Source organism: Crocuta crocuta, unplaced genomic scaffold (assembly GCF_008692635.1).
Source record: "Crocuta crocuta isolate KB4526 unplaced genomic scaffold, BGI_CrCroc_1.0 scaffold559, whole genome shotgun sequence".
Taxonomy (NCBI): domain Eukaryota; kingdom Metazoa; phylum Chordata; class Mammalia; order Carnivora; family Hyaenidae; genus Crocuta; species Crocuta crocuta.
The window spans coordinates 688,522-715,301 of NW_027529454.1; the positions used below are offsets into that span (position 1 = coordinate 688,522).

At 39.9% G+C, this 26,780-nt stretch overlaps 1 long non-coding RNA gene across 3 annotated transcripts in view; it reads left to right on the forward strand.

The window, feature by feature from the left end:
* Positions 1-26,780, forward strand: part of LOC144228844 (uncharacterized) — a 126,885-nt gene that overhangs the window by 95,845 nt on the left and 4,260 nt on the right. For 2 of the 3 annotated variants that reach the window (XR_013334284.1, XR_013334285.1), the window contains exons 2-4: positions 1,827-1,986; positions 4,510-4,620; positions 11,737-11,866. This is a non-coding gene — a long non-coding RNA (uncharacterized LOC144228844). The remainder of the gene's footprint in view (positions 1-1,826; positions 1,987-4,509; positions 4,621-11,736; positions 11,867-26,780) is intronic. The other variant, XR_013334286.1, reaches the window with a different exon arrangement.

Consider the following 26,780-nt stretch of genomic DNA (forward strand, 5'->3'; position numbering starts at 1 on the left):
ACGTCATATCTGGAGTGGCCAAAGGTGTATCCCAGGCATCCATGAATATGGACCATAGACCAAATTTGGCCTTCTGCTTATTTTTGTAAATAAAGTTTCATTGGAACACAGCCAAACTCATTTATTTACCTATGGCTGTTTTTGTGTTACAGTGTCAGAGTTGAGTAGATGCAATAGAGACCTTATAGCTTGTAAAGCCTAAAATATTTACACTCTGGCCCTCTGCAGACAAAGTTTGCTGACCTTTGGTATGTATTATCTCATCCTTTAAGAAATATGTGTTTTCAGGGGTGCCTGGGTGTCCCAGTCAATTAAGCATCTGACTTTGGCTCAGGTCATAACTCACAGTTCATGGGTTTGCACCCCGCATCAGGCTCTGTGCTGACGGCTCAGAGCCTGGAACGTGCTTTGGATTGTCTCCCTCTCTCTCTGCCCCTCCCCTGCTTGTTTGCATTTGTGCACACATGCTCTCTCTTTCTCTCTCTCTTTCTCTCTCTCTCAAAAATAAATAAATAAACATTAAAAAAGATTTTAAAGAGAAATATGTATTTTCAACATTTATACGTGAGATATATAAATTCATAAATTAACATCTCATACATAAATGTAAACAACATATATTCATAAATCAATGCAATTTTCCTGTGTGGCAGTGCGGAATCAAAAAGATAAGTATGTCAATTATATTTCAATTAAACAAAAAAAAAGAGTGGAAAGCACTGCTATGGGTGACAGCGAGTCCCCAGAAATATTTGATCGAGGCAATGACATAACCACATTAGCAGGGATAAGCCTAGTGGCAACTTCAATGCTTGTGTAGAAGCAGCAGGAACGTTAATAAACCTGATTATGAGCGTTTTGCAATTCAGACCAGAAAACCCCAATAACAACCAAATCTGAAAACTGGGTGGAGGAATGGCAGAGGGAATAGAGTGGAGGGGATTCATGCACGTGACTCCAGTGTGGCCTTTCACCTGCAGATGACAGACTCCAGGTTTGGGGGAACAGATTGTTTGGCTACAAGAAACCATCAATAATGATTTCCGTGATCATCTCATGTTGGCCCAGACTCCATTCCAACCAAGTTATTAATACACACATTATTCTTCTTAAAGAAATAGAGAAATGCATTCCAGATTGCCAAAGGAAGGAATTTCCCATGATTTATACTGAAATGCTCCTAGAACTTTTTTTCCCCCAATCATCCATCTTCAAGAAATACTAAAGGCAAATATTTCATGAATCCAGAGGTGCTTCTGGCCAGCATCTGGAGATGATCCTGAGAATACAAATCTGTTATCATTTTTCACCACAGGCCTCAGCTGTCAGAACATGTAATACGCATAACCAGCTAGAGGGCTGGGGTGAAACAAAAAGCATCCAGTTAACCACCATAGCAGGAGGCAGCAGGAGTGGGGGTGTATTTGCCCATATTTCCCCCAGCCCTGCATTTTGTAGCTCTGCTGTAGCTCCCTTAAAGCCTAACAGTTTCCTAACAAAGGTCTAGTTAAACACCCCACAGTGGCTGATACTCTCCAAGGGCATAATGTCTTATCACACTGTCACATGGAGGGACGACAGGGTGCTATAGAAGAGATGTAGGCCATGAAGTCAGTCAGGTCTGAGGTTGTCTTGGTTTTGCCGCTTAATATCAGAGTGACCTCCAAGTTTCTCAGCCTTGCCGAATACTATCAGTAAAATGGACTTGTCTATAAAGTGATAATGGAGGTGAAATTATTGGCACAGTTTTTGGCATAGCCTAAACAATGAGAGGTTGTAATGATCATTTCAAAACCATGCTCACAGGACCACTACCCATTCACCAGGTGGTTCAATGAACGAGACTGAAGATCTCAATTATTGATGAGAATATGGAGCATTTGGAGTTCTTATACACAACTAGCTGGAGTGCCAAATGAGTACAAGCTACTTTGCCAGTGCCCTCCAAGCCGAACCTAATCAACTAGTTGGCAAGTCTACTCCCAGGTATGTGCCCAAAGTAAATACTCTCAGATGTTCAGCAAAAACACCAACCAGAATGTTCAAAGCAGCACTATTTATAATAGCATCCAACTGGAAACTGCTCCAATGCCCATCACCAGAATAGCCCAGATCTCAGCAAAACTTTTCTGTGAAAGGCCAGGTCATCAGTATTCAGACTCTGCAGGCCAAGAGGCAAAATCAACTTATAATTACTTCATTTCTCTTTGTTGTGTCCCAACAACAGTACAAAGCAGCAGAGGGCTGATAAGGTCTCTGTTGCACCTGCCTACCTGTCATTGTCGTGGGAAAGCAGCTGTAGCTGGTAGGAAAAAGACAGAGCATAGTTTGTCCCAATAAAATGTTATTTCTGGACAAAAATGTAAATTTCATGTAATTTTTATGTGTCATGCAATATTCTTAGGATTTATTATTTTTTTTTTTTGCATTTTTAGCACATTCATTTTTTAAAATTTTTTATTGACGTACGATTAACATAGGTTATATTAGTTTCAGGTATACAGCATATGCATTTGACAATTCTGTATTCAGTGCTCATCACGATAAGCGTGGTCACCATCTGTCACCATACAACGTCATACACTGTTATCAACTGTATTCCCTCTGCTGTACTTTTCATCTCTGTGACTTATTTTAAAACTAGAAGTTTGTCCCTCTTAATCTCTATAGCACTTACCCCCCATACCCAGTGATCATCAGTTTATTCTCTGTACCTAACTATTTTTGTTGTTTGTTCATTTGTTCTGGTCTTCAGATTCTACTAGAAGTGAAATCATATGGTATTTGTCTTTCTGTGTCTGACTTATTTCACTGAGCATAACACCCTGTAGGTCCATCCATGTTGTCATACATGGTATGATCTCATTCTTTTTTATGACTGAGTAATATCCCAGTGTGCGTGTGTTGTGTGTGCGCATGCACGCATGCATGCGCTTGTGCCCATGGGTGTGTGCAACACATCTTCTTTATCCATCCATCTATTATGGATACTTGGGTTGCTTCCATATCTTGGCTGTTGTAAATAATGCTATTGATTTTTTTAAGCCTTCAAAAATGCACAACTCATTCTTACCTTGTAGGATGTATAGAAATAGGAGATGGGCCAAATTCAAATGTAGGTTGCCAACCTCTCATACAGTGGATAAATAAATTAGATAGTAATGCATTGGAATACTACACGACAACAGGTAGATGCGACAGTATGGATGAATGTCGTGTACATAAGATTAAGTGAAATGAACCAGTTGCAGAGAGTGTAAGATTACATTTAAATAAGTTACAAAAGCAGGTGAAACGAATGTATGATTGTGTAAGTCCACATGGTGTTTACTCTGTGAGGGTTGGTGACAGTCAGAACAAAGGAGATTTGGGGGTGAATGGTAATGGCTGCTTCTTCATTTGGTTTGTTTGCTATACAAAATTCCACCAGCCACACACTTCTGTGCACTTTTCTGTATGTAGATTAAACTTTAAGAAACCCTGGGGGCACCTGGGTGGCTCAGTCAGTTAAGCGTCCAACTTCTGCTCAAGTCGTGATCTCACAGTCTGTGGGTTCAAGCCCCATGTCGGGCTCTGTGCTGGCAGCTCAGAGCCTGGAGCCTGCTTCAGATTCTGTGTCTCCCTCTCTTTCTGCCCCTCTCCTGGTCGCCCTCTGTCTCTCAAAATAAAATAAAGATATATATAAAAAATAGAAACACTGAAAAAAAGCAATAAATTCTCTTCCTTTATTTCAGGCCTTCTTTCCTCATACCTAATCAATTTACAGGTTTCTAGGTGTTCTTCTTCATTTTTGTTACCTTATTTATTACTCCAGAGAATCTGAAACACCAATTTATCCTTTGAGGTGGTGGGAAGAGCAGCCGATGTATAGACTGGAGCCCTGTACTTAGAATGAAGAGCAGAGTTTAACTCCACTGTGTACTGATAGTGCAACTAGGGGCAAAGAACTTAAGCTTTTTGAATTTTATTTTGTTATCTGCTAAGTGGTAAAACAATTCTTTATCTGTACCTTGGTGTAAAGATCATCCCTGATAATGAGGAATTGCTGTTTTAGCTCTATACTTCTGTATAAACGATTACTACCTATGGCATTCATAACCACCCACAATAATCAAGTTTAAATACATCCATCATCCTTATCTGCCTCCTGGTTTTCTACTTGGGGAGACAGTAGGCATAATGTTGAGGAATGTAGACTCTCAGTTGAAACTGTGACTCCATCACTTGTCTTACAGCCTCTCCATGCCTCAGTTTCCTTATTGGTAAAATATCTCCTTCATACTGTTCCTCTAGAGGTTGTGGCAGTCAGCCTCCAAGACAGGCTACTCTGAGTGTCCCCTGTGTCCTGTGTCCATACCCTGGTAGAAGGCTGTTCTACACCCTAGGAGGGTTGGGCTGTATGGCCATAAGATATGGCATAAAGGAAGGCGTTGCACCTCTGAAATTGAATTATGAAAGACTGTGGCTTCCATCTTCGGTGACCTCTCTGTCTTGGATCATTCACTCCAGGGGCAGCCTGCTGCCAGGTCACATAGCCCTGCGGAGAGGCCAGCATGGTAAGGAACTGAGACCTGCCAAAAAACACAGGAATGATCTTGGATGTGGATCCTGCAGCCCCAGGTGAGTTTGGAAATGACTGCAACTCTGGCTGTCAACTTCTCTGCAACCTCATGAAAGACCCTGAGTCAAAATGATCCAGCAAGCTGCTCCCAGATGCTTGAACCTCAGAGACTGATAATCTGTGCCCTTACAACAGTGAACAGTGCTGAATGCATACTAAGCATGCAATAAATATTGGCTGTCTTTATCATCTGTTCCCTAAAAGTTGGCGCTTCCACATTTATAAAGCTCATTGCTGATGTCTGTGTTTTGTGCTTTGGAACAGTCAGTGTTGATGGATAGAGCACAGGCAGTTTCCTTTCCTTTCTGTGGCCTCTTTAAATGCCAAACATTAATAGGTGGTACCTCTCTGAAGAGCAGCGACTGTGTGGCTGGGAGTCCCCTAGCTCTTTTCCTTAAAGGATCATTTCATCATGAAATGAAAAGAGCTGGGGGACTCCCAGCCACACAGTCGCTGCTCTCTGGGACGCCTGGGTGGCTTAGTCGGTTAAGCGTCCGACTTTCGCTTAGGTCATGATCTCCTGGTTCATCGGTTCGAGCCCCGTGTCGGGCTCTGTGCTGACTGCCAGCTCAGAGCCTGGAGCCAGTTTCAGAGTCTGTATCTCCCTCTCTCTCTGACCCTCCCCTGCTCACGCTGTCTCTCTCTATCTCCTAGAAATAAATAAAAAATATTAAAAAAAAAAAAGGATCATTTCAGGCTTTGTTTCTCTAAGCCTAGGTGCTGCCCTCTGGTCTTTGTGGCGCACCCACATCTTCGGTCTCTTTCTTGCTTTCTCAAGCTCCTCAGATGTGTTGATGATTCAAAATCTCCTTCTTTGGGATGTATTCTTTTGTTCCTTTTTTTGCCATAGGTGCCTAAAGGCACTAATAGCTGGGGGCTGGAGGCTCACTGCTCCTGACAGCTGAATGGCAGATTATTTCTTGAAGGGAGGTCCAAGAGGTGAACTTGCATGGTGGCTATAGCCATTTCATCCCCATGGTCAGGCCTGGCATCCTGTATTCCCATCCTGTGTCAAACACCTGAGCTTCCAGCTCACTTGGAAATGGGATCAACTGGCCCTAAATAGAGTATTGATATGAAAAAAGAAAACAAGGGACTCATAGGAGTGAGGTAAGAATTAATGATCTCTAGGGCAACCTGAGATGACCCAGTGGGGTTTGGTAGTAATCAATCATTGTTCTCACTGAAAATATACTAAAAGCTCTGTACTGTGTAAGTATTTTTTGCAGGAAACCCTAAACTATAGAATCATAAAGTTGGAAGGTACTTAAATACCCAAGTAAGCCTCCCTTTCATGAGCAAGAATTCCTTGTAGAGCATTCCATATAGGTTCACTATCCTCTTCCATAGGTCCAGTGATGGTGAGCTTATCTCTTTAGTCATCTCTTTTATTGCTGAACTGCTCTGGTTGATAGAATCTTCCCTCTTCAGTAGAATTCTGAATGCTTCTGCCATCTTTAATTTTTGAAATCACTTTTTTTTTTAATCTTTTAATGTTTATTTATTATTGAGACGGAGAGAAACAGAGCATGGGGGAGGAGCAGAGAGAGAGGGAGACACAGACTTCGAAGCAGGCTCCAGACTCTGAGCTGTCAGCACAGAGCCCGACATGGGGCTCGAACCCACAGACCATGAGATCATGACCTGAGCCGAAGTCGGACGCTTAACCGACTGAGCCACCCAGGCGCCCCTAATTTTTGAAGTCACTTTAATAACACTCCCTCCTCTCTCATTTATTAATCCTTTAGATATTTGAAGACAGTTGTCATTGTTTCTAAAATACTATGAGAGAAAAGAAGCTACTGGAGCCTCTGATTCCCCAAATGTAAAACAATGGGGTCTGACTGTTCTTGATCACTAGGGTTTCTTTATGACCTCAAAGTCTATGAAGCCATGAAAACTTCATGGAACAATGCTCAAATAAAAGAGAAATCCACATAAATTAAAAGATGATGTGCTCTCTCTGAAACGTTTGCTGTACATTTCCTCTGGAGCACATTGGGAGTCAGGACTAGTGGGACCATCCGCCGAGCCATTGCTCATTTATGTTGAAATAAAACAGGCTCTGGCTAATTAGAAGCATGCTCCTCAAGATGAAGCAATACAAGCTTTCCAACATTTCCCCACCGTTAGCAATCCCTGATGTTGACTGTACATGTTAATACAACCCCCGCTCTACATCAGGGGAAAAAAATAAAGCAGGCCATGATGATTCACAGCACAAGAAAGAATTCTTTTTACTTACACTCAGCCAGTTCACACTAATGCACGAGGCACTCACTATGCGCTGGTCTCTGCGATAAGTTTCTGTACATATATTACGTTATTTTATTTTATCCTCCCAAGAATATGATGAGGTGTATTTTATAAGTTCCACATTCCAAATGAAGAAATCTGAGCCTCAAGAGTAATCAAGTGACTTGTTCACTTGATTGCTGCTGGTAAGGGATGAAGTAGGACCGTCTGGCCTGAAGTCCAGTGCTCTGCCCACTCTACCAGCTGCAGGGAAACTTCTTGATAAAAGACCATGCCTATGTATGTAGAATATGCAGCTATTTTAATTTCCTTTGCCCCCAAGGCATACCCTGAAATTAGAGTGTAGGTGAAAGTGGTTTGTTATCAGAGGATAAGGAGCTACCAAAAGAAGACGGTAAAGTGAGTCAGAGAAGAAAATGTCGCCAATAAATTGTGCATTATCGAACCAGCTACCAGTGTGGGCCAGTGAAGTAAATTCTGCTGGGGAAATTCTGAGAATCATTGTAGGATACAGGGCACAGAGTTAACCCTCCCAAGGCAGAAGGGCCTGGAGTTTTTATAAGCCAGCTCTGTCAGTCATTGGTTGAGGTCTTTTTCTAGCAGATAGTAATTTCCTGACACTAACTACCTACCAAACAAGTAGACAAAACATGCTTTAGAAGCCCGAGAAAGACCTCAAGCAGAGAAATTCAGGAGCTAGCAATGAGAGGTTGGGTTGGTGTACATTGAAGTAAAGGGCGAGAGGATATGGGCAGAGTCCAGACAGCCCCTGGTGTTACAAATGAGTGCCCATACTTTGTAACCTGTCAGTAAACATATCTTGACCACCTACTGTGTGGAATAGTACACAGGTGAACCACAGATACAGACCTCCTTATGTGTGGCTTAGTATCCAGGGAGGAAGGCAGAAATAAGTTATTCTAAGCAAAGACTTAGCTAAGTCTTACTACAAAAACCAAAAAAAAAAAAAAAAAAAAAAAAAAAAAAAAAAAACTATAAAGAGCCCACCAAAAAACTCCTTCATTCATTGTTACTCTTTGTCTCTTTTTACCTCTGGCCTTATTTCTTTTCTCCTTATTGAAGCCAAGTTCCCTAAAACAGTGTTTAGAGTCTGTCTTCTCCAGTGAACTATGAGATCCCCTGCGGATGGACCATTTTAAAAAAATTTTTTTAATTGTTTCATATAGTATTTGACATATGAAAAAGAATATATGAATTTGGGCACCAGCCAAGATGGAGTAAGCTCACTCTAGCCTATCTCTTTCACTGATTACAACTAAAAACTTGTGACAAAAGGAAAAAAAATAGGATTTAAAGACTTCTAACATTAACAACAGCAGACAGATTGGGAAGGAAGTCCATTGTTGAATAATGATCTATAATTGGGATGAGGTTTAGGGTTTTTCCCTCTTATCTCTCCCAGCTTTGACCTAAGGGTAGGCAGAGTCCTATACTACAGAGTAGGGACTTAGAACAAAATTATGAAAAAATTCCCCTGCATTATAACCAAAGGACTGAGAATAGGGGGCTCATGTGAACTGGAGAGTATAGGAGAATATTCCTACTTTTTTTTTTTTCCTCCTTGTTCTTCCCTGAGGCTGGCCCCATTTGGGCAGCTGCCTGATAGCAGTGGTGGTCATGGTGTGGACATCTGAATCCCCTAGGGACAACTTGTCTTTCTGGCCAAATAAACTAGAAAAAGGACCCCTCTGGCCCAAAGATCATAGAGGAAATCCCGGTTCTTTCCCTCCTCTTTTCTCAAAGCACTTTGTCATAAGGGTAGGTACATGTCTATAGAAACTTCTCAATAGCACAAGGAGAACCCTGATCTTCTAGCCAGAGGACTCAGAAAGGGAGTCTTCTGGTTCCCATAGAAACCAAAGAATGGGTGGGAAATCATGGAGGGAAGAGTTCTGGAAAAGGGGATCCCTGAGTCCCTGAGTCTGTGTATAAACTGATACAATTCACTGCCACACTCCTGAAATGTATGGAACAGAACTAATGAAACATAGCAAAGGCTTCGAAAGCAGAACTGATGTTGAAATCATCACCCACAGATGGTGAACTAGAACTTGGGGTCTCACCGAACTGATTCCCTGATAAAACAACAAAGTGACATTCATTAGAGGATTTTAGCAAGACCTAGAGCCTCACAAAAAATATTCAAAATATCTCAGATTTAATTTAAAAAATTACTTTACATATAAAGGACCAAGAAACTCTGGCCCACTTTTAAGAGAAAAGACAATAGTTATCAATCTGCAGATAACCCTCATATTAGAATTATCAAACAGAATTTAAGGCGCCTGATTAGAGCTGTTCTTTATGAGGTAAAAATGAATACTTTGGAAATAAGTGGTAAGGTAGAAGCTTTTAACAGGCAAATAGAAATGGTAATCGAGAAGCAGATCAAACTGAAATGTTCAATAACTGAAATATATTATTGACTGTATAGTCTCAATATCAGAATGGAAGGAACAGAGGAAAGAGGGAAAAGGAAGAAAATAATTAAGATTCTCGGGAACCTGTTGGAGACAAAGAATATGTATAATATAGTTAGAAGGCAAAACAATAAAATGAATACTTAAACACCCATAACCAACTTAAGAACTAGGACAATATCAATACACTAGCTACCCCCTCCCATGGTCATGTCTGATTCTCAGAGGTAACTTCTCTCCTCGTTTTTGTGTTTATCTGTCCTTTCTTTCCATCCTTCCATCACATGTGTATTTATTCTCTAAATAATTTATTTCAAACTTATTTATGTTGTAATACTGTGTTTAATGATTTGAAACTTGCCTTACAATGTAATGTTTAAGATTCCTCTATGTCATAATCTATAGCAATAGTTAATTTTCATTTTTCTATAATATGTAAGAGTGTATGCCATGATTTACATGCCATTTTCCTATAGATTCGTATTATGTTATTCATTTACTCATTTACCTCTTTTGCCATTACAAGCAATGCTGTATGACCATTCTTTCGCCTGTCTTCCGGTGCCCATTTGCATGATCTCTCTAGGGAGAAATCTGTAGGAATGGAACTGCTTCTGGACCATAGGCTATGTGACTATTTGATTTTATAAAATAATGCCAACTACTTGTCATAACAATTTGCATTCTCTTTCATATCCTCACCAACAAATATCAAACTTAATGATTTTTTTTTTGCTAGTGTGGTAAGTAAATATCATATCACAATTTGCATTTCCCAAACTTCTAAAAAGTTGAATATCTTTTCAAATATTTTTTGCCATTTAGGTGTGCCTTTTTTTGTGTGTGTGAAATGCCAGTTCATAATTTTTGCCCACTTTTTCTCTTGGGTTATTTGATTTTTCTAATGAATTTATAGAGGTTATTTTTATATTCTATACACTAATATTTTGTCACTTAAAAGTGTTACAAATATGATCTCCCAGTTTGTGGCTGTTTTTTCACTTTCTTTATGGTATCTTGATAGAATGAACTCTCTGATTTCAATTTAGTTGGATATATCACTTTTTTGTTTCATATTAGCAGTTTTTGGAATCTTATTGTAAAGGTAGTCTCCTATACAATCCAGTACAAAGTTTTGCCTGTCTTATATATCTTCAATGCATTTGGGATTGATTTTTATGTATGGTATGTAGGCAGGATACTAATTTCATTTTCATCGATTTGGATATTGAATTGTCCTGGCCTGGTGCCATTTAATGAATAAATACTCTTTTCTCAAATAGGTTGTGATGCCCCTCTGTCCGATATCAATTTTCCATATATGTGGAGGTCTATTCTATGAATCTCTCTTCTAGTCCTATGACTGATTTGTCTGTATCTGCACCAATACCATACTGTGTTCATTAACTTTATAATAAGTCTTTATATCTGATAGAAGATACCTTCTCATTTTGGAAGTGTTTGGTTATTACTTGGCCTTTGCTTTTTATATATATTTTAGAATCAGGGAGTCAGGGGGGCGCCTGGGTGGCTTAGTCGGTTAAGCGTCCGACTTTCACTTAGGTCATGATCTCACGGTTCGTGGGTTCGAGCCCCGCGTCGGGCTCTGTGCTGACTGCCAGCTCAGAGCCTGGAGCCTATTTCAGAGTCTGTATCTCCCTCTCTCTCTGACCCTCCCCTGCTCACGCTGTCTCTCTCTCCTAGAAATAAATAAAAATATTAAAAAAAAAAAAAGAATCAGGGAGTCAGGTTCCTCAGAACATCCTAATGGGATTTGAATTGCAAGTGTATTCAATCTATAGATCAATTTGGAGGTAATTAACATATTTAAAATAATCTCTTTTTAGGACTACATTTTCCATTAATTCAGATCTTCATTTAAGTTATATTTTCAAGAGCCTTAGCATTTTATTATTGTTACATATGAGTCCTTTGTATATTCTGGAGGTTTAAAGGGATGAAATGAAATTGTATATATTGATCTTATAAGCAGCCACATTTTAAAATTACCTTATTATTTCTAATAATTGGCCCATAGGTTCTTTTAAGCTTTCTAGAGATAGTTATATAATTTTCCAATATGACAGTCATTTTTCTTTTTATTCCCCTAAACCTAATAATTTTTGTGTCTTACCCTTGTCTGCTGTCTAAGGAGCCAGGTCTTGCTCCATGGAAAACTGTGGGACTATTTAATGCCTCAGGCTAAGAGAAAGAACAAGAGAAAAATCGTAGGATCTGCATATGTCTTTTTCATCCAGGAGAATGATAAGATTACTTTTACTTAGAATATTTTGAAGGGATGATGGAAAACAGAGTTATGTTTTAATTATTTTCCAAATCATGCTCATTGAACATATTAATTATGCTCGTATTATGTCAAATCAAGGGTTATTAGCTACCATTATTTCCATTTTCCAGATGAAAACATTGAAACTAAAGACTGAAACATATGCTGGTCAAAGTCCCAGCACTCTGAAGTATTAGAGCTGCAGCTTGAACCCAGTCTGTCTGGAGAGTTCCAGTGAGCCAGGCTCAGTCAAAACTTGAGGTGAGTGGAGGGAGACTCAACAAATGCCCCTGAGTTTCTAGTGAGAACCATAGAGCACACTGGGGCATTGTTAGTGGGGTTGAGAAGGTTGTGGAAAGTTTGTGGAGAGACTGGAGTAAATGAGCTTGATTCCCAAGTCGTTTTCCTTTCAAGTTGAGACCCATTTCTCCCTCATGGCCCAGTTCACAGGTGATTCAATTTTGTTGTTGTTGTTAATATATGGAGAAAAATCATTTTATTAGAAACGTGCTTAGCATTTTGAGAGAAGAGCACATGGTCCTCTTTATGCTACACTGTGGCTTGACCCTGTGGCTGGCTGCTCATCACTGCCCCTTTGAGCCAGCCAGCAACAGCCGCTGTGACTCCACGGTTACATGACAGCCATACTAGCCTAAGGTCCACAGCTATGGAATTCACTATCAGAGCAAATTGAAAAAAGGAATCCAAACGTCCATTTATGATGCCTTGACATATTTCTTGCTTTGGGGGGGAGGTGTGGAGGGAAGCCCTATTAACAGCTCTATCAAAAAAAAAAAAAAACCCAAACTTTTTTTCTTAAGTCTCCCCTAAAGCTATTTCATCCAGAAATCTGGGACCTCCACAGGAGTATAAATCTGTAACAGCAGTCTTTTTAAGACTCCTATTTAATCAGAACCATCCTTCCACAATGCAAGGGGCACCAGATCTATCAGTCAACACCCCAGCTAGAAACAGATGACACTCTCTAACTGAATGACTTGAGGATAGTTTTCAAAAAGAACTATTCGAGATGGTATAGTCATGGATTAGGGAAACAAGGGATGCTGGAGTACCCTGGGGCTAGTAACAGGAACTGATTAGAGGCTTATGTGAGGAAGCTTAAGAAGAAGCTTAGTTGTCAGAACCCAGAGAGGAACATCTTAGTAAAGGATAGCTGACCGAACCTGTGGCTTTCAAGTCAGGGACTCAGCCAACCTGAGGTGATCTGTCGTGAAAATAGCCTAAAGAATAAATACCTAATCTCACCTTCCCTCTGTCATCTGCTCTCCTTTCTCCCTTTGGCTGAACCCATGGAAGCCATTGATCATGGGAACTTGTTGATGGGTTTATCAAGCCCATTGTCCAGGAGCACAATGTCCAGTGCAGGTTGGAGAATGGTGGAAAGTAAATATAATGGTCCAGTTGAAAGAAATTTGGCAACAGCCACCACCTTTGCCCTTCAACACCCCTTCTTTTCTTTGTCCAGGCGAAGGATTGATTCCCTCAACACAGATGGCACAAAAACCCCTTCAGTTACCGTAATGTCACATGGGGGTTCAGTTTAATGCAATTCCCATCTGAAGCCTGAAAGAATTCTAGCCATCACCAGATTCTTAAGGAAAGATTGTGGGTAGAAATAAGAGGGGTGGGATAAGAAAAATATTAATTAAGGAAAACATGCAGATACAACCTCAGCTTTCATGTAACTCTCATGAGGCCTATGTCAATAGTTGTAGCTGCCTTTTTCTACTACCATTTGCATTTCCATTATTCACTGTCAATCCCTCAGCTGGGTGACATTGTTTATCTATTGAAATAACCTGAATTTTTATTCTTATGAGGTATAAGTCCCAGAAAATCGTGTTTTGGGTTGCCCTCGTTTTCCATTGAACAGAACTGTTGGAGAATAAGAAGTGCCCCCATGAATTCCCTACAGACACAGTTCTGTTTACCACCAGTGTGTAATAGCATCTCCATTTCTCACTGGTAACTGGACTCAGATATCCTTGCTGGTACAGTGACACCCTCCTTTAACAATTGGTTCAGCAACATGAGTAGCCCAGAAAATACGAGGAAGTAGTAGTCTCAGTACTGGCTAATTCAGCATTAATAGAACTTTACTCTGATGAAAACATTTCTCCGTTAGGACGGTAGTAACCCCAAACCTATTGAACCCAGGATAATGGTTTAGCAAGCAAAAATTTCTCCATGGAATGTCATCTCCTACCTTGTGTCAAAAGTGAGCCCTTATTAGGTCATTCCATCATTCTCTCAAGCCAATTATATATGAATAATGGGACACATGGTAAGACTAGTAAAGTCTGTGAATGGAAACCCACTGTCATATTTCCTTTGTTATCAAATATCTTCACTAACTGGAAGGAATGATATGTAGGACATTTTAGCAATGGATAAGGTATTCTGTAAGGCCACAAAAGGTAGAACTATCTTAAGGACGTAAGCAGGGAAAGAAAATCTTTATCTAGAAGTTTTATCTATTCTTGTTAGAATAAATACTGCTCCCTCCATGATGAAATAGTGGATTCAAGGTAATCAACCAGCTACTGGATAACTAACTGATCCCCCAGAAATAGTGCTGTATCAGGAGCTCAGAAATGGCTCTGCTTTTTCCAGGCTGGGTACTCACCAGTGACAGATTAGATTTAGTCAAAACAGTTTGTCTCCGGAGATAATACACATTCTAAAAATATTGTTCTCCATGTGAAAAATAAAAGTGCGTGCATACACACACACACACACACACACACACACACACACGCTATGGAATTAAAATAATAGCAAATTCAAACAAATCTAGACAAAACACAGTTTGGTTTGTAGGGCTTTTAATTTAATCACATATTTTCCTAGCGTCAACTATGTGTTGGCTGCTCTCTGTAAAGCAGGGCATACAGAAGTGAATTCTAGGACCTAAAATGTCACAACTGTTTCTAAAATATGATAGTTGCCATAAATGAAACACGTGCAAACACAAGGAAGAAACTGATTATTCCTGATGGTGTAAGAGAACACTTTAGCCAAGGATCCAAATGTTGAATAATGGCAAGATGTTCTAGAAGAAGATAAGGAAAAGTATGTATTTCAGGAAAAGGGAAGCACTTTTGCAGTGTCATTGAGACATAAGCATGAGACACCTCCCACTCTGAAAATGCTAGAACTTTCAGTTTGGTTGTGCCATTGAGTCATATGAACATACAGAAAGCAGTTGGGGAAGTATGGCTCAATTTAGGCAGATCTTGGTGATAAAAGGTCTATTCTGTGGAAGACCTTGCAGAGTGGGAAGTAGCTCTGTCTTTCCCAGGAGCAGGAAAGCACCAAAGGGTTCAAAGCAAAGCACTACTATGATCAATGTTGTATGTTACAAAGCACACCTGTAGATGGATAATGATACAGGGCTAATAGCTTAATTTAAGAGAGGGAATCAATGATGCTGACCTGATTAGAGCATTTACAAGGTTTATGTAAACGGGACATAGAGAAACAAGAGATACTTAGGAGATGATATCCTAATGACTTGGAAACAGATTGGATGAAAGGTAAGTGGAAAATGGCAGGTTGGTTGGTTATTTATTTATTTATTTATTTATTTATATTGAGGTGTACCTGACATACAATGTTACATTAGTTTCAGGTGTACAACATAGTGGTTCCACACCTTTATATGTTATGCTGTGCTTACCACAAGTATGGCTTCCATCGGTCACCCTTTAACACTATTATAATACCATTGACTGTATTCCCTTTGTTATACCTTTCATCCCTGTGACTTTTTCGTCCCATAACTGGCAGCCTGTACCTTCTACTCTCCTTCACCCACTTTGCAAGAAGGTGTCTTTTAAGTGTCTCCTTTGGTTAGGGCTTAAATGGCTGGTTTGGTGATAATGCCATTTGCATAAGACACAGGAAATAAAAGCTGGGGGAAATTAATTTAAATAAGCAGAATTCAATTCCTATATGAGGTGGAAATTATGTCTTGTATAGTTTGGTTAGTATTTTTAAATTTAATTTAACTTTTTAAAATTTAGTTATTTATTTTGAGAGAGAAAGAGATAGAGAGAGCACAAGTGGGGCAGGGCAGAAAGAGAGAGAGAGAGAGAAACAATCCCAAGCAGGCTTCACACTGTAATGAAGAGCCCAATGCAGGGCTTGAACTCACAAACTGTGAGATCATTACATGAGACAAAATCAAGAGTTGGATGCCCAACCAAGGTGCCCCTAAAGGAGTTTGAGGTAGAGGTATGTGTCTGGAATATAGAATCAAGTTCAGATTAGAAACTATAGACTATAGGGGCACCTGGGTGGCTTAGTTGGCTAAGCGTCCGACTTTGGCTCAGGTCATGATCTCATGGTTCGTGGGTTCAAGCCCCATGTCAGGCTCTGAGCTGTCAGCACAGAGACGCTGTGTCTCTGAAGCACAGCCTACTTCAGATTCTGTGTCTTCCTCTCTCTCTGACCCTCCCCTGCTCACGCTGCCTCTCTCTCTCTCTCTCTCTCAGAAATAAATAAAACATTTAAAAACTTTTTAAAAAAAGAAACTATAGATTATAAAGTTAAGAGCATTTTGGTAGTAGTTGAAATGTTGAATGAGGTTGAAATCTTCTGGTAACAGTGTGCAGAGTAGAAAATCCTGTGTCTCCCTCTCTAGGCTTTAAGCTCCACAGAACAGTGAAATTGTCTGCAAATTCCTGGTTACCTAGAACAATGCTTGATATAAAGAAAATACTCAAAAAGACTCTGTAAGTGAGGAATGAGAAAGGAATAAACTGAACAAACAATGAAGTGAACGAAATATCGGGAACACCAATATTTAAGAGAAGAGCAAGGAAGCAGTGAGAAGCTCTGAGAAAGAGTGGCCAAAGAGATAGAAAAACAAAACAAAAGCAAGAATATTGCTATAAAAGTTCAAGTCCAAGTAGGACAGTGAAAAGAAAGGAATGGCCAAGAGGGCCAAATGCTGCCAAGATGTCAAATAAGATAAAGGCAGGAATATGCACAGTGGAACTGGTGATCAGGAGAGAGGAAGAAGGGCCAGCTTGCGGTGGATTTAAGTGAATGGAAACACAAAAATAAATTCAAAATAGATGAAAGACCTAAATATGAGACAGGAAACCATCAAAATCCTAGAGGAAAAAAATAGGCAACAACCTCTTTGACCTTGGCTGCAGTAACTTCTTACATGACATGTCTCTGAAGGCAAGGGAAACAAAAGCAAAAAGTGACTATTAGGACCTGATCAAGATAAAAAGCTTCTGCACAGCAATGAAAACAATCAACAAAACTTAAAAGGCAACTGACAGGATGGGAGAAGATACTTACAAATGAAATATTGGATATAGGGTTAGTATCCAAAATCTATAAAGAATGTATCAAACTCAACACCCAAAAAATCCAAATAATCCAGTGAAGAAATGGCCAGAAGACATAAACTAGACATATTTCCAAAGATGACATCCAGATGTCTAACAGACACGTGAAATGATGCTCAACACCATTCATCATTAGAGAAATACAAATACAAATTAAAATCACAATGAGATATCACCTCACCCCTGTCAGAATGGCTAAAGTTGACAATTCAGGAAACAGATGTTGGCTGGAATGTGGAGAAATGTGGTGTGGATGCTAACTGGTGCAACCACTTTGGAAAACAATATGGAGGTTCCTCAAAAAATTAAAACTTGAACTACCCTACAGCCCAGCAATTGCACTACTAGATATTTATCCAAAGGATACAAAAATGCTGATTTGAGGGGGCACATACACCCCAATGTTTATAGCAGTACCATCAACAATAACCAAATTATGGAAAGAGTCCAAATGTCCATCGACTGATGAGTAGATTAAGAAGATGTGGTATATATATACAATGGAATACTACTTGATGATAAAAAAAATAATGAAATCTTGCCATTTGTAACAATGTGGGTGGAACTAGAGTGTATTATGCTGAGCGAAATAAGTCAGGCAGAGAAAGACAAATATCATATGATTTCACACATATGTGGAATTTAAGAAACACAACAGATGAACATCGGGGAAAGGAAGGAAAAATATGATAAAAAGAGAGAGGGAAGCAAACCATAAGAGACTCCTAAATACAGAGAACAAACTGAGGGGTGCTAGAGGGGTGTTGGGTGGAGGGATGGGTTAAATGGGTGGTGGGCATTAAGGCGGGCACATGTTGGGATGAGCCCTTAGTGTTATGTGTAAGTGATGAATCATTGGGTTCTATTCCTGAAACCAATACTACACTATATGTTCACTAACTTGAATTTTAAAAAAATAAATTAAAAAAAGGTGAATGTGGAATGAGAAAATTGAGGCATAGAAAGAAAGAAAAGTTCTTGAGAAAATTCGATGAAAGCAAGCAAAAAAAAAAAAAGATTAAAGGCAAAGGAAGATTCAGGAGCAGGATTTAAGTTTTCATTATTTTTTTTTTTGGTCCTCATCTTTAAAAAAATATGATTTCTTTTGGATGCATAAGACTGATGAGGGTTCTATGCCACAGGAGGAAGGGAAAAGTTGTGTCTTAAATAGGAGGTTATTGATGGAGCAAGATTTCAGAAGAGACTTAACCAGACATTGGAGGAAATGGTTGTAATTTTCCATGTTAGTGGCAGCTGGAAGGACCTTCATAGTCACCTTCATTTTCGATTTTGGAAAGACCTGGCTTGAGATTCCTCATGTCTCTTTGGACTTTTCCATGGGTTTCTATGCCCGGTTTCCATCAGCTGCTGCAGCTCAGGATGTATCCTGGCTGGAGGAGGGAAGAAAGGAAATTGAGGAAGACTTTGGTGAGAGGGTTCCAGCATCTGCTTGCCTCCAGGAGCTGACTCAGACACTCAGCATCTCCACACACCCGGCTTGTTGTGCTCGGGTTTTGTGCTTTCCTGTGGAGCCCTCTTTATTTTTCCCTCTGAATCAGACTGGGTTGGGAAATATAAACACAGGAATCATGACAAACTTGTCCATGTGGGAAAGAAAAGATGTCACTGCAGTTTTAATGGAGCATCTGGGCAGCAGTTACAGCAGAGAAAGAGCAAGAGGGCTTCGTTAGGACAAAAACCTTTACTTTTTTCTTTCTTCTTTTTTTCAGTAAACAAATGTTCTTTGGTCTAAGGTGGAAATTCAGAGATGAAAAAGCCAAGTTCCCAGTCTTCAAGAAATTGCTGGTATAACCAGGTCTAGATGTAAACATATGATCCACCAAGAACCAAGACCCCCTAGAGAGGAAGCCAATTTGCAGGTAGATTATGTACATCCCCTCCCACCCCAGCTTGAGAACAAGGACCCCAGGACAAATGACAAGAGAAGTCTGGAGGAAGGAAGGTTCAGCATGCACAGAGTGAAGTGACTGATTTTTCTACAGCAGCTGAAATAAAAAGAATTTAAGTAAAAGAGCAGAAGTAAGAAAGACTCTGACTTCTTCATTAAATATTTATGGGCCTCCTACAATGGGGCAGGCATGGGTGAACAGCCCTGCGCTGACGTGTATGGGGGGCAGTGATATCTCCCTTGTGCAAACTCAGAAAAATCACACAGTATCTCGCCCACCTATCCTCAGCTTTGGGTCCCTAGACCTCTAGAAGTCCAAGAAGGGAGTCATGATGGGTCTGTGGTTATTTTAAATGTCTAAGCCTGAACTGAAGGTATTTTAGTATGACCGAGTATGGAGGGGAGGGTAAGAGTGGCTGTTGCAAGACATGAAAGGGGCCATTCCCCTCTCATGAATGAAATACTTTCAGTTCTCTAAGATGTCACACTCTGGGCGTGTGACATGCATTACATTCCTTATGCCTTCCCTCCTTCCTTTACTAAGTAATTCTGAGTCCTTTAAGACTTGGTGCAGGTACCATGTTATCAGGCCCAGGCAAGATTATGTTTCTCTTCCATATCCCATACACCTTGTGTTTTCCCTGTCAAAATCTTGATCGCTCCTAGTATATTGGAACTGTTCCCATTGGTGTTCCCCACAAGACTGCAAGGCCCTCCAGCCATGGAATTATCTGTGACTCATGCCCAGAACTCCAGCGTCCAGCATATGTTCCATGTAACATAATGCCAAGCTTGTGGAGGTGCTTTATAAACATGTATTTAATGAAGGTATAGCCAGAGAAAGATCAAGAGTGTTTCATCTGCCCCCCAATTTTACTCCTGCCTTTTTCCTTTCTTTGTTTCCTTTCAGCCACTGTAAAAGAATCAGCCACCTCACACTTTGTGTATGCAAACTTCCTTTTCCAGCACATATTTCTCCTTCAGTTTTGTCTTGGAACGCTTAGTTCTCAGAGCTGGGGGACCATATCACTCACCCTGCAAAATATCTTCCTCTTCAGAAGTACGTGGCCTGATACTGCTTGGGGCAATGGGAAGAGTCCCAGCCAGGGGTCCCACAGGTACTTTCTGGATCTGGCTCTGCCACTGATTCATTCAGTGGCCTCTACTAATTACTGGCCTTCTTTGAGCTTTGCCTCCTTTGTAAAAGGAGTAAGCGGGGATTGGAGACCAGGTGGGAAGCAGCATAGTATGGGGAAACAGATAGCAACAGTGTGGAATCATGTACATCTGGGTCAGATCCCACTACACTACATGTCCTTTTTGTCAGGTAACTTTCTTGAATCAGCACCTCCTGTGTGAAAAGGGAATGAGGGTCCCTGGCTCTTCAAGTCATTGTGAGAATATGTAGGCAAGTGTAAAAAGTGCCTGTCATATGGTAGCTAATAAATAAATCACATTCAGCTTCTCCACTTCTAGGGGCCTTCTCATTTTCATATTTTCATATTTTAGATTTATATACACAATCTCAGTCAACACTCTGACTCCCCTTATATAGTTATGAAAATACTTTATCTGCTTAACCTTTTCTTATTCATTCATTTAAAAATACTTATTCTAGGGATACCTGGGTAACTCAGTCAGTTGAGCATGGGACTCTTGATTTTGGCTGAGGCCATGATCCCAGGGTCATGACATTAAGCCCCATGTTGGGCTCTGCTTCAGCTTCTCTCTCTATCTCTTCCTCTGTCTCCCCTACTCAAGCGTGCACATGCACATACACTCTCCCATTTCTCAAAAAAAAAAAAACTTATTCCATTTAAGAAACAAAACAGATGAACACGGGTTGGGGAGAAGACAAACTAAGAAACATACTCTTAACTAGAGAGAAAAAACGGAGGGTTCCTGGAGGGGATTTGTGGGTTGGGATGGGTGTAAAAGGTCATGGGGATTAAGGAGGACACGTGTTGTGATCAGCACCAGGTGTTGTACGCAAGTGTTGAATCACTATATTGTACACCTGAAACTAACAAAACACTGTGTTAACTAACTGGAATTTAAATACATAAAAACTTGGAGAAGAAAAATTTTAAATGATAAAAATACTTATTCCATTTATTCATTCAATATTTTAATAACTCACTTGGAAAAAAATCCTACCTCTGCTCTCTGAGTATTGGCTAAGTGATCCTAGAGTAGTGGTCCTCAAAATTTTTGGTCTCAAGAACCCATTACACTATTGAAAATTGTCAAGGAACCCAAAGAACTTTGTTTACGTGGGATATATCTATTGAGATTGGAAATGAGACCTGAGAGGGGTGCCTGAAAGGCCCAGTCAGTTAAGTGTCTGACTTCGGCTCAGGTCATGATCTCGTAGTTTGTGAGTGTGAGCACCGTGTCAGGCTCTGTGCTGACAGCTCAGAGCCTAGAGCCTGCTTCGGATTCTATGTCTCCCTCTCTCTCTGACCCTCCCCTGCTTGCATGCGTGCTCTCTCAAAAATAAATATTAAAAAAAAGAAATTAGAACTGAGAAATTATGAGACTATTTATTAATTTATTTTAAAATGACAGCAGTCCATTTCATGTTCACAGAAGTGACGTTTTAATGAAGAATAATTAAATTTTATAAAATAAAAATAATTAGTCAAAAGGGTGACATTGTTTTATATTTTTTCAAATCTCATTAATATCTCATTTAACAGAAGACTGGATTCTCACATCTGCTTTGAAGTCAGATTCTGTGCAGGGTACAGATTCTTGTTGAAGTCTGTGCAGAAAACCCAGTCTCACACAGATAGGTAGAGCACAGGAGTCATTTTAATAATCTTTTCAGATGACTGTGGATGTTCTTCTTTGATACTACACCAAAACTTGACAAGTGGTAATTTCTTAAGTTAGTTACAATGTGAAATCCGAAACCATACCAATGAGCTTTTAGCATTCTACTGCACTGAAATCCACTAATCTGTCTTTCCTTGAATGGATTTTTTTCCCTTTTTTTGCCCATACATAATTTTATAACATCATGCCCTGGTCATATGGAAAATATCAGGTCACTGAATTATGCAGATCTACAGAATGTTGACTCATTTCATTATACAATATAAAAAAATCACATTCCTTATTATCACCACCAATCTCATCAGAAAACTGTGTGCATATTAGAATGTTGTCAGGCTCATGATGGGCAGAAACACATTTTCCAGAATTTAAATTCTTGCTTGAAAGCTTGCATTTAGCCATTGGCAACAAATGCCATGAGTTGTTTTTCTTGAAATGGCAGGCTCTTTTTATTCAATTTTAAGAAAATGTATGACATATACTCAAGTCTAAATTGCCATAGTTTGCCAGTCTCTCTTACAAGTAGTAAAAATATTTTTTATTACTCCCTCTTAAAACAGTTTTGAGTGAATTGGCTTTTATTTTTATCTTTTAAGTGTGAGTGCACAGTGTCAAAGAATATAATTATTAATACAGTTTGGTGCCACTGCTTTGACTTGTGCTAAAGCATCAGCTGTTTACTCATGATGGCTTCTGCACCATCAGTCAATACAGTGTCAGCACAAATGTCAACACAGTGCAAAAAGCAATACATCTTTCTATTATTATGAAAGTCATTTGTACCTCACAGACCCCCTGAAAGATACTCGGGTATTCCCATGATCCATAGACCACATTTGGGAAACATTGCTATTATTTTTTATTTTAAAAGGTGAGCTAGCCTCAACTGTGGAGTAGACATCAAGCGTAATTTGAAAGCATTTCTCACTTTTCTTTGACAATGACCATGGCTTCATTTCCAGATGACATCTGCCTAGTACGTAATTGGTGACTACATCCAAGTAAACATGTGGAAAATGAGAGCAAGTGGGTGTGTGGGCTCAGAGGGAATTGCTTGTTTGGAGGATGATGGGAGAGCACAGTTCTGGAAGGAGTTCAGTTCTATGAGTGTATATTTCTGGTCTTCAAAAGATTACCACATACATGTTGTCATACAATTTATAATGTGCCTGAGGGGGTAGCTTAATGTAGAGAAGGAATATGGGCTTTGCACTCAGCCAGTCTTGGGTTCCAATATCAGCTCTGTTGCTACTGTCTATGTGATCACTACCAGTTAACTTTACCATGCTAAGCATTGATGATCCCATCTGGAAAATGAAACTACACTGCCTAGTGATGTTAGGCATTTAAAGTATGGGGGACATTGAGTGGATGCTCTGATGTACCATATTGACCCTCCTTCAGGAATACACTCATTCCTGCAGGGAGTGCTGCTGAAGACAGCCCTCAGTCTGTCTTGGTGAGAAAAGAAAACTGCTTTGCCCCATATCACAACCCCTCTTAAAGGGCAGCCTGCTTCCAATGACTGATCAATAACCTGGCCACCTCATCTCAACTTGGTACATTTCTGAAAGGCTGTCTCAGCTCCAGAACTCCTCATGGGGTCAGCCGATGTCTTTGTTGGACTATATTAGAGCTCAGTTTCTCACTTTGCCCAAGGTGTCATCCTAAGTCTCCTGAATAAAGTCTTGTATGCTAATCTTCAATTCAGATTCTGGTTTCTGGTGAACCCAACCTGATGCAGATGTTCTATTAATGTAATAACTATTATTTATAATCCTCCACTCCCTATGATGGTGTGTGGGCCCTGGCAGCTGGAGACCTTTGTGTGCTGATCCCTGGTGGTTGTAAGAGGAGGGTTTTGAAGCTGGAGCTAGGAAAGGGCTGAATTAATCTTGATCATTTAGGAGGGAGTGAATATAGTTTGTGGAAAGGAAGAAATGGAGTTGTAATGGGAGGAGATATGGGGAAGCTGGGAGAGAAAAAGATAAGAAGAGTCTCCTTTGGAATAAGACTAAGAGGAGACTGGCGGGGGGTTGGACGTGTCTGATGAGGATTTTTATATAATAGATTCTGGAACCACCATGTTTGGGTACAAGTCCTCCTGTGTCATTTACTTTCTCTTTGAGCAAGTTGTTTTATACCTTTATACCTCATTTTTCTCATCTATAAATAAGAATATTTAAGAGTACCTACTTCAAAGAGTTGTTTTGAAGACTCAATGAACTCATTAGAAATAAAAATGAGAACTAATTTTTTCCATCTTTTTATCACTATCCAATGGGAAGTTAGAGAAGCATACAAAATTACAGTAATGATGATGTAGACGTATATAACTTCAGTAATTTCATTGAAGACAGGGTTCTTAAGACTGTGTAGGAGAAGGAAGTCTTTGCAGAAGTAGGAACATTTTGAGAAATTGTAGAATAAGTAGAAGCTTGCCAGGGAAGACAAATATGGCAGGGTGGACAGGATAACAGCCTTTGCAAAGGCTTAGAGGCATGATAGTTCTGGAGACCATGGGGATTTCGACTGTTACTGGTTTGCTCTGATGGAAAGCTACAGTCTGCAGGAGGAAGTGAGTGGTTGGAGATGACATGGAGGACTGTGTAGCCCCCAATCAGCTCTGCTGGATCCTGTATGTCAGCTGGGATTCCATCCCATGGGTGCAAAGTGGCACAATCACAAACATTTGAACAAGGATGTTTACTAAAGCATTGTTTGTAATAGCCAAAAACTAAGGATAAACTTAGTATGTTTAAGTATTGGATTGATAACATTTAATTATGGTGATTTAATAGAATACTATGCGATCATGAGAAAGAATGAAACAGAAAGGTATATGTGCAGACATGGGACAGTCTCCACTTTCTACTTACAGGAGACAAAAGGAAGACGTAGAGCACAGCATAGAGTGTCCGTTCATCTGTGTTAACATATGTTATGCATGGAATGTCTTTAGCAGAATACTCAGAAATTGGTAACAGTAATTGCCTTTGGAGAGGGGAACATGCTGAATGGTCTGGAGTGGAAGAATGTTATGGAATGAATGCTTGTGTTGCCCAAAGTTCTTAGGTTGAAATCCTAACCCCCAGTATGGCTATATTTAGAAATGGGACCTCCAAAGAAGAAATTAAGGTTAAATGAGCCCATAAAGGTAAGATCCTTATCCAATAGGATTAGTGTTCTTTTAAGAAGAGACATCAGAGAACTCTCTCTTGCTCTGCCCAGGCACCGAGAAAAGACTATGTGAGGGCATAATAAGAAGGCAGCTATCTACATGCCAGGAGGAGAGCTCTCACCAGAAACTGAATTGGCAGGAACCTTGATACTGGACTTCTACCTTCCAAGACTGTGAGAAAATAAATTTCTGTCATGTAGGCCACCCAATCTGTGATATCTTGTTATGGCAGCTGTAGCAGACTAGTAGAAAGAGAGACTTACTTTTTTTTTTTTTTTTTTTTNCGCCCTTCTTCTCCCCCTTGTTCCTCCGTCAAGTTCCTCCTAATCCTCCTATACGTGCAAACATATGATATTTAAGAGAGACTTACTTTTAATTGTAATTTTTTCATTTATATTGTAGAGAATTTTAAACTTTTTGCGCTCCCAGATTTCACCAGCTTACAAAAAAAAAAAGAGCCACTAAACTGAGAGAGTAGGAAACACCTACCCTTTCCTTCATGAGAATTTCAAAGGTCCCAGTTCTCTTCTTTCAAGGCTCTTCCCCTTTCCTGACAGTGGGCTGGAGGTCATGTCTGCCTCAGAGTGCTGCTATTGCAGTACTATCTATCTATCTGCTGCCTACAAGACTCCAGACATAGATGCTGCTGGTTTTTCATAATTTGATCTTGGGCATCAGTGTTGCCCCGTTTGCCTTAGCTTTGCCCCAGGTTGGCCTGGCTAGTAGAACAGCAGCAAAACGCAGTAAAGAGTGTACTGATTTCACAGTTAGCCACGCTCATGATTGAGACCTTGGCTCTGAACCTTATTAGTGGACTTGCATAGCCATCTCTGAAACTTCTCTTCTGTTTTTTCATGTGAAGAAGAGCCTTATTATGAAGACAGCAATGAAGCACAGAGTGTGCCTGGCACCTGGAAGACACTCAATGTAGCAGCTGTTATTACAAATGACAGTGTTATTTTTCTTTTCTCTTTTGCAGCTCTTGAAAGTGACTTTGCCAATCCAACAAACACCAATGTCCATTCTGTCCCTGATTAGTACGATTGCTTCTTTGCTTCCTCTGAATCAGGATTGTAACTTCTTACTCTTCCTGTTTTGTTATGGCCTCTGATTCGGAGGAATTTGAGATACATTTTTTCTGGGCTGTTTGGAGGACGTTTGTATGGCAGTACCAGTAGCCACAGATAACTTTTTGCTGACCTTAACCACCAGACACTGATTTTTTTTTAAACTTACAGTTATTTCCTGGTCAACCTACAGCTTGAGGGCAACCTTTGAATGGACTGCCTTTGAGAACTTAATACTCACTAATTGGAGGAAGCAAATTCCACAATTTTTTACTTGTCTTTTGGGCAGATAGTTTAATGAAATGAGAGGAACGTTGGCTTTGAGGTCAAATGTTCCTGCATTGATCTTGATTTTGTCTCTGCTAGTTGGGTGAACTTGGGCAAGTTGTTTATCTGGTTCTGTCATTCTGTCCAATGGAGGTAATTCCTGTCTCACAGAGTGGTTGGGAGAACTCAATGAATTATTAAATGTCAAGCTTACTGATACAATGCCTAGTATGTATTATAGAACCAGTAAATATTAGTTTCCCTTTTATCTACTTGCAAATAAGAAAACTGTTGGCTTTCAGAGGTGTGCTAGAACATCTAAGTCAGCATGGGGACTGAAGTTGGTCTCTTCCACCCTGAAATGAAATTGGGTGCAGATTCTTAAATGTACCCAGTTCATACTACATATTAGAGAGTCACAGCTCATTTTAAGTGATAAACAGTAGCCTTTTGGAGTCAATCGTGTGAATCGCTTTTAACAGTTTTACAAGGCTATTTATTATGAAATTCTAAACGCTAATTGTAC